Consider the following 9,067-nt stretch of genomic DNA (forward strand, 5'->3'; position numbering starts at 1 on the left):
TGTCTCCACCTCTGTTGTTAGTTATTATACTAACGATTTTAGCCTTTCCAATAAAGCAGAAAAAAATTAAGATATGAAAAGAAAGATAAAATTGTGGTTATTTATATACTACATCATTGGCTATGTAAGAAAAACACAAAAAAATACATTTCACAAAAGTATCAGAACTAATAAATAAATTAAACGAGGGTAGTTGGGCAAAAAAAATTTTTTAATATGTAAACGTCAATTGATGCAACAGAAGCGAAAACAGAATCCAAAAAGAAAATATTGATAAAATGTATTAATATAACACTTGGTCCTGCCTTTTATCAAAAGAGACTGTGATGGGCGAAAGGAAAAGCCATAAACAAGATAAGAACAACATAGAACCAACGAATGTCTCATATGCAGAAAAGTAATCAGCTTCTATAAGGCACCAAGGACAGACAATATGTAGAAAAATGGCCAAATGAGCCGGAGGCGTAGTTCAGTGAGAGAGCTCACCCAACAGGCTCAAAGCCCTGGGCTTGGTTCCAAGCAACCTGTGTGTGTGTGCACACACACACCTAACCTACAGGCACCTGCGTATGCTTGTTTGTGCACATACGCACACACATGTTTTCATGAAGCTGAGGGGCAAGTTTTCTGAGCAGACATTTGAAAGACACTTCTGGTGGTTAGCTCTCATTGTTTACTTGACACAGCCTAGAAAGTCTGGGATTTTCTGCACCAAATTGGCCTCTGGGCATATCTGTGGACCATCCCCGTGATTAAGTTCATTGATGTGGGAAGACTCAGCCCACGGCGAGCGGTTCCATTCGCTAGGGAAGGTGAGCACAAGCAAGCCATTCAGTGAGCCTGTATGTATTCGTTCCCCTCTGCCCTTGATGTGGACCGGGTGGGATTAGCGGAAGGTCCTGTCTGGACTTCCCCACAATGACGGACTGTGACCTGGAACTGTAAATTGAAATAAACCCCCTTTCCTCTAAGCTGCTTTTTATCAGAGTATTTTATCATGATAACAGGCATGGAATTAGAATAGCCTTTACCCTCCAGAAACATCAGAGAGACAGAGTCAAGCATACACTCAGAATGGCAAAAGAGGCACAGTGCTGGTGAGAACGCATATCCCAAGACCCTCGTAACTGCTCGATGGCTGAGAACCCATAGAGCAAATCCATAAAACTGTGTCTCAGTATGCACTGCGCTGGGGGCGTGCATGCTCTGACTCAGGGCTGCCCCTCCTTGGTATGCACCATGCAGACAACTCCACACCAAATGACAGGCACAAGAAGTCTCTAAGAGCCCCTTTTGATTAAGACAAAATCTAAGTATATCCAAATGACCAGCAATAGAAACATGTCTAAATAAATTGATATATTTGCATCTTGCATTTTTTACAACATTAAAAAAATGAATGAACTGGGCCGAGGAGAAAGCTCCGTAGGTAAAGCACTGGATACACAGCACGAGAATCTGTCTGGATCCCCAGGATGTATGAGTTGACAGACGGCGGCCCAGGACTGTGGCCCCAGAGCTCCTACAGCGAGATGAGAGGTGGAAACAGGTAGCCTGGCATTCACAGCAGAGGGTAAGAAAGATTCACTGTGTCATACAAGGTGAGGACCACTACCGGAGGCTGTCCTCTGACTGCCCATGTGTGCTATGGTGTGCACACGCTCATATCACAGATGTATAGACTAAGTCAGCCAATGGAAGCATGTGCACGCGTGTGTCTGTGCAGGCCAGAACTCAGCGCTGGGTATCGTTCCTCAAGCATTGTTCACACTGCTTTGTCTGCTTGATTGGTTGCTGTTTCAGATTTATTTTATTTTACATTGTGAGTGTTTTGCCAGCTTGTGTACAGAAGGCATCAGATCCTCTGAAACTGGAATTACAGGTGGCTGTGAACCACTATACGGGTGCTGGTAACCAAACTTGCATACTCTTAAAAAAATAAATAAAACAAACAAAGCAACTGCTATTAACCACTGAGTGATTCTCCCAACCCTTCTGTCTCTCTAGCCCCACACCTTGTTTATCGAGACGGGATCTCTCATCATGTGGAGCTCATCAGATAGGCTGGTCGGCCGGTGAATCACAGCAAGCTTCCTTTCATAGCTCTACTGCCTCCCCAGTGCTGGGACGCCAGCACACCTGGCTTTTTATATAAGCTCTAGGGACCTGCGTCCTGTGAGTACAAGGCTGAGGTTCTATGTGGTCGAGCCGAGCAAGGGTGGAGGCCGTGCCCTGCTAGGCGCAGCTCTCCAGAGCTCTGCTGACCCTCGGCTCCAACTGCTCCTGCCCGGAAAGAAGTGTCGTTGGCCATCACACAGCTTTCCCTTTCTTCTGTCTGGTGTTGGGTTGGTCCTGCCAGGCAGCAGAATTTGGTGACAGCTTTTGGGTCTGGTTTGCCAGCAAGAACGTTTGGCTGGGTGTAGGGTTTCCACGGCGCGGACGGCCCACAGTCTTGCATTTCTTCTGGGTTTTGGTGATCTCACTGCATTGCCCAAATGGCCTTCAGCATGGGGCGTCCTACAAGTGAGGAACTGTGTGTACCACACTGAGAACGACGATTTCGTGGGTGCTCAGCCTTTGCACTGACTCTAGGTCATCTTCATCTCCATGCAAGGAGACAGCGAGCCCCTCGTGGCCTCCAGGCATTCACGGTCTCAGGCAGGTAAGGCTTGCATGCATGGTTCATTGGCCTGTCTCATTCATACCAATCAGGCTTCTTGGGAACAGATCTGAAAAATCCACCCTGGAGCCATTAAGTGAGGGATGTGAGAAAGGCTGGAGGAACCAGCTTAGGGTGTAAGAGACTCAGGAAGGTGAAAATCCCCTCGGCACCATTGGTCACAGCTGTGTTTGCTGAACCATCTCTGCATCCAGACCACCATCCTCAATCCACAGCTCATGGCCTTTGCTTGATTGGCATTCACTGGGTAGACCACTTATGAGAAGCCCCATTGGTTCCTGAGTGGAAGGAAAGATGAAACCCCCTGCCTTCGTGAAGCTGACATCCTGTGGTATCCCCACCCCAGGGCCATGAAAGCTTGGGTTTCTCTTGTTCTGGCTGCTTCATGGCTCAAAGTGATGTCCTTCATTCAAAAATAAAGACAGTGACACTGGGCTATAAAAAACAAACAAAACAAAAACAAAAAAACCTAGCTTCCCTGGCAGAGTCTAGAAAAGGAATAGAGAGGGACTGGAGAGGTGACTTAGTAGGTAAGAGCCAAGCGTAAGAATCCGAGTCTGGATCCAAGCACCCACATAAAAGCTGGGTGTCATAGCACACACCTGCAACCCCAGGGCCGTGGGAGGCAGAGTCGGGTTGCTCGGGCCTTTCTGGCTGCCATCTTCGCTCCGGGTTCATAGAGACCGTGTCTTAATGGAACACAGTGGAGACCTGGTAAGATCAGGACACTCACCATTGTCCTCTGGCCTCCACAGCCGTGTAACAGGCACACGGGCCCACACATATAACACCATGTATGTACAAATGTAGAAGGGATGAGGGGCTCTCTCAGGTGGGATGGTCCTTCTTTCAGGCAGGGTAGCAATGGTTGGGGACATTGTTAGAAACTCAAGGAGGCCGGCATCTTTAGGAATAATCCTATGTGAAGAGACCTTCAGAGAGTCCTTTCCTTTGGATGTGGCTAAAAACTATTTGGGGAAAAGATACCAAGTGAGCCCAGAAGTATTCGTGTCTACCGTCTTGTTTCCTTGAGCCATGACTTTAAACTGAGCGTGCTCACTGATGCCCATCTTAAAACGAGCATGCTCCAGAGTGAGCCTGCCCAGAGAACTTTCCATGGAGAATGTATGGACTCTCCAGATAAAACCTGTTCCTCCCTCACTCCCTTGTTACTGGGGGGCTTCGGAAATAACTCCCACGGCCTTCTTCCTTACCTGTGATATTAAACCTTTGTCTTCTCTCTTAGTTTTTGGTCATTTTTTTTCTGACCACTCTTTCCACTGTGCTCCGTCCCAGCATGGAGCAGCCATGTGTCCAGAGTAGGAAAAGTATGTCCCAGGGCTCCCGGAGAATACTGTGTTAGAAGAACACCCCACACTACAACTGCTGAAAAGACCTAGGAAAACACACGCACCCTTGGAGAACTGGAAAGAAGTGTTTCATCCGTGGCTGCTTGGCGTCATGGTTTTGGAAGAGGAAATTTAAGGAGATACAAATGGCTGTTCATGTGTTTGTCCCTCCATCCAGAGGTATCAGGGACAAGCCTCACCAGTCACGGAGGTGACTAGCCCTGCACTGAGGGATGGCAGCAAAGCTCTAGCCACCCAGAGCTGAAACCAGTGCGGCCGCAAGAGCAAGGCAAAGGGCACCGCCAGGAGAAGGGAGGTTTCGCCACATCATTGCGTCGTTCTGCTCTTCTGCAACGTGGAGAACGGCGATCTACAGAGTTAAACGCAAGTGGTTGCGGACGGCTGTTCTAATTTCCTTCCATTGCCACGCTAAAACCCCAAGCAAGAGCAACTCGGCGAGGAAAGAGTTTATTTCAGCTTATACTTCATCGCTGATGAAAGTCAGGGCAAGGACTCAAGCAGGAACTGAAGCAAAAGCCGTGGAGAAACACCATGTGCTGGTTCCGGTCCAGGCCCCAGCTTAGCCAGCTGTCTCCGTCCAACCCAGGACTACCTGCCTGGAGAGCGGGCTGTCCACAAAGGGCTGGGCCTCCCAGATCAATTAGACATGGCCGCAGGCCAATCTGATCCAGGCAGTTTCTCAAAGGTCTGTCTTCTCGGATGACTCTAGGTTGTGACAAGTTGACCAGGCTAACAGGATGGTGGGGAACTGGAATGAGGACAGAGAAGGGCAGAAGACACGGGGAGACAGACTAGGTGCGCACAGGGACACGGATTGTGCTACCTTGGGTGAGTCTCTTACGTTCTCCGAGTCTATTTGATTGTCAATAAAATAAGGATGACTCTTGAGAGGTAAAGATGAATGAGGTACAGCGGGTGATAGTCGTTTATAAAATGCCTTGTCAATAAAAAGAAGGAGATTTATTCTCCTTTAATTAATGGATATGACTAACGTTATCCAAGCTGTTGTGAAGATGTTCACATATAACTGCACCCCACTGTCATAGTCCACTCTGGCACAGGCACTGCTGGGTCCCCCAAAATAAGATGTGGCCAGAGAGCCCTCTGATCTACACTCTCCCTAGGCCAGCATGGAGGTGATAAATCTTTTGTATCGACCCAGAAGAAGGCTTTGGCCACAAAGACCAATTCACTATCCGAATAAATCACAAATTGTCCCTGTGGCAAATTCCTCAGGCTACACAAGGCATCACAGTTCTTCAGATGGGAAGGGAAGAGCCTGGCTGGACCTGAGCCCAACTGTGTCCATCCGGCCTGGGAAAGGCGGAACACACCCCAGCTGACCACATGAAACAATCTCTATGAGACACAGATGTCTGGTGGGCGGGGTGCCGTTTAAAAGCTTTCTGTGTCTGCCCCACAGACTCCTTCGTCCCCGGTCTATCTGGCTCAGGGGGCTGGAAGGAGGTGTTGTCGGGTGTCTGGGTAGCGGTGTGCGAGGGCTGGATTTCTCCTAGTGGTCGTTGTCTTCCGTGCCCGCTGAGTGCTGCCGCTTAGCTAGTACTTCTTGTTTAAATTAAACTGAGTTAAAATGAGTTTTGGTTGGGGAACTCCAAAGCTCCCTCGTGAGAAAAAGTGGAAGCACTCGAGGGTGATATGAAATTGAGGGGGCCCATCACTGCACTGGAGTCCTGGGCTGGTGAGCTCAAGGTCAGGGGGTCAGTCCCTTCATGAAAGGAACCATTCATTTCACTCTGCCTTGTGGCAGAAGCCACCCTTGACCTTGGCCATCTGCCTCCAAGAAGACCCTTCAGTCGCCAGCAGGACAAAGTGAGAGGGAAGGACCTGACCCACGCAGACCCATCAACCCCGTGAGAAAGACGACCCAGAATGTCACCCGTGATAATGCACCAGCATCTTCAATTCTGCAGGTGAGAATTTTCCTAATTACGTTAGCACACGCACATCGAAATACAGACGGGACCAATACAGACAATCAGATGTCCCGGAATCGGGGATCACTGAGGCCTGGGGTTTAGTTCCTGAGTTCAGCTAATGGATAGAGAGGAAGTTAAACGGGTGTGATTCACACCTGAGGGCCACGCAGTCAGTTTTGATCTAACCATAGGAGGGGCACAACTGGTGTGGATAGCCACAGCCAACGATAATTCAGAGGCCTGGAGAGATGACTCAGCAGTTAAAGTACCTGCTGCTGCTCTTGCAGAGGAACATGGTTTGGTTCCCAGGAGCCATAGCTGGACACTCACAATAGCCTGTAACTCTAGTTCCAGGGTATCTGATGCCCCCTCTTGGCCTCAGTGGGTACCTGCAGGCACACCACACACACATACACATACACACATACACACACACACACACACACACACACACACAATCCTCCTCCTCATCCCCACAAGGTAGAGAGTCAGAGCCCTGAACAGTCAGCATTCAAAGAAGCTATGGATTCTTCATTTTCCAAGCTTCAGATTTCTCTTCCAGACAGCTTTCCTGCCTCTGCATCCGTGAAGCCATCATCTCTTTGGAGATGGAAGTCTCTTCATCCTTGCAATAAAGGGAGGCTCAAACATCAGTGGGGAAGATCGTGTCATCTGGCTTTTCTGAGGGGCTCACTCCCAGAGCATGCTCCGGTGGGTGGGGACTCCCTTTCTCTCCCCTCTCCAGCTTTGAGGACACCTATGCTTGGCCCATGACAGAGCCTGCAAGGGCCCACGTGAGAAATGGGTCTCTGCAAAACAAGTGTTTGGATGCCTGAGTCACCTGGGAATCCATCTACTGCTTCCAGCAAGCCTTTGTTAGGCATTGAGCAATGTGTGCCATCTGCCTGACCAACGGCTAGCAAGCCACATAGTCTGTCTTCAAGTCCCTACAGTCTCGTGAGTTGGTCAAAGCCGCGAGACTGAATCAGTCACAACTCACAACAGTGCTATCAAAACCTCAAAGCAATATGGTTCAGCAGGGCGTGACAGTTCACACCTTCAATCCTAGCGCTCATGAGGGGGAGGCAAGAAGATCACCATGTGTGAAAAGCCGGCCTGGTGTACGTTCGAGTTTCAGGCTAGCTAGGACTATAGAGCAAGATCTTGTCCTTCTGTCTCCACTCTTCCCAACAATACAGTTCAGATAAGATGGGATTTTATTGTTTCTTCACACAAAGTGGAGAGTGAGCAGCAGAGACGGGCGCGCCTTACCTGTTCTGGCTCTGATGGCCTAGCATGGAAAGGAGAAAAGCAGATAGGATAAATGTCTGTTTGACTGGATTCAGAAACACTTGGGTATGCTTAACTTGCCGTTCCCGAGACACATGTGTCTCAGGACTGATACAAATGCGGCCCAGTTCATTGGTAGATGAAGACAGCATGTCACCATGGCAAAAGGTTGGGCACCGCTGGGCCCTTGGGCAATATTGAGGCCCATCTTTGAATGTATCTGTGAGTGTGCTTCCAGAGAAGATTAAATGAAGGGGAAGACCCACCCCGAGTGTGAGCAGCACTGTCCCATGGGCTGAGGGCTCAGACTGAATAAAGAAGGCCTGTGATTTCCTCACCATCACGGACCGTACCCTTGAACCGTGAGCCAAACAAATCTTCCCTCCTTTAAATTACATACTGCTGGGTATTTCAACCACGACATAAAAAAAGAAAACTAATACAGAGGGAAAGAAAGGTGTGGTTTGTATAACAGTTTCTGACTTGAAACTGTCACTCATGAGATCCAGGAAGACCTTCCTAAGATCACAGAAGCAACGAACCACTGCCGGGGGAGGGGATTCTGATCATCAAGGCTGCCTGAAGAAGATTCTCCAATCTCAGAGCTGCCTGCAAATCTCTCAGAGAGGCCCAAGGTTTAAGCATTTGTGAGTCACAAATCATGAGTCAAATCACCCCTGCTGGGGTGGGCTTTTGTTGGGACAGCTGCTTTCAAGTCACACATGCTCCCGAAAGTCACCCTCCACACACACCCCTGCTAGTGAGCCCAGTAAACTCACCGGTCCAACAAGTGGGATTTGGTATAATTGTTACTTTGTTCTCTCACCAATTGTGTGTGGTGTGTGTGTGTGTGTGCCCGCGCGCGTGCACATGGTCTCCACAGGGAAGGTCTTGCTCAACACGTAGCTTCACCTCCATATAACCCATAGCCATGCTGTTTCTTATGACCTGCAGAAACGTAGGAAAAGGACTTTCCTGAGGGAGCCTTGCTGTCCTTTAAACATCGTGGATGAAGGTGGTATGATGGGGAGAATAAGGAAGGAGGCATCTCCAGTGAAGTGAGGGTGTCGCCAAAGCTCTAGCTGAACAGATGGGGAAGAGCCACAAATGCACCAGGGCAGGAGGTGAGGAAGGAGGAATGGCGTCAAAGCAGGCTGCAATGCTGACCGTGGGGCCAGTGCGAGTGTGTTGCCCTCGGAAGGGAGGAACGGACAGGACTCAGAGGCAGACCAAACTTGATGAGCTCTTAAGGGCCTGTGTTCCAGGACGGTCCAAACTCAAAGTTCTAACAGGATGTCTGGTGTTGCCTCTCTGTGGTGCCAACTCATCGCCTTGCCCACCGTTCTCACAGCTGTGTTGGTGCTGATGCTGACGGAGGAGCAGATGCTTCTCACTAGAGCAGCCCTGGATCCCCTTAGCATCCTCCACTAAAGGAGCTCTCGAGGAAAGCACTTACATGGAGCGTTTACAAGGAACATTCATAGGGAACACTCACAGAGGACCATTCATGGAGAGTACACACGGGGAGGACTCATGGGGAGCACCCATGGAGCCCTTAAGGGGAGAACTTACAGAGAGGGCTTATGAAGCAGCTCAGATGAGGAGGACTCATGGGGCAAACTGGCCTGGACCACCCGTAGGGAGCACTCTTGGAGGGACACCCACAAGCATCCCTCACTGGCAGCAGTACCAGAGTGCTCAAAGGTACCAACATGGCTTAGAGAAACCACTATGCTACTACATGGATGCTTTGGACAAGGCCGTTCCTTAAAATTCTCATCCAGAAATCC

The 9,067-nt window shown here is 49.3% G+C and overlaps 1 long non-coding RNA gene across 1 annotated transcript; it reads left to right on the forward strand.

The window, feature by feature from the left end:
- The first annotated feature begins 4,754 nt into the window (after window positions 1–4,754).
- On the forward strand, window positions 4,755–7,272 carry LOC142853007 (uncharacterized). Its single transcript, XR_012911052.1, has 3 exons — window positions 4,755–4,878; window positions 5,819–5,981; window positions 6,537–7,272. It is a non-coding gene; the product is annotated as an uncharacterized LOC142853007 (long non-coding RNA).
- Window positions 7,273–9,067: the final 1,795 nt, after the last annotated feature.

This window comes from Microtus pennsylvanicus, chromosome 6, assembly GCF_037038515.1.
Source record: "Microtus pennsylvanicus isolate mMicPen1 chromosome 6, mMicPen1.hap1, whole genome shotgun sequence".
Lineage (NCBI taxonomy): Eukaryota > Metazoa > Chordata > Mammalia > Rodentia > Cricetidae > Microtus > Microtus pennsylvanicus.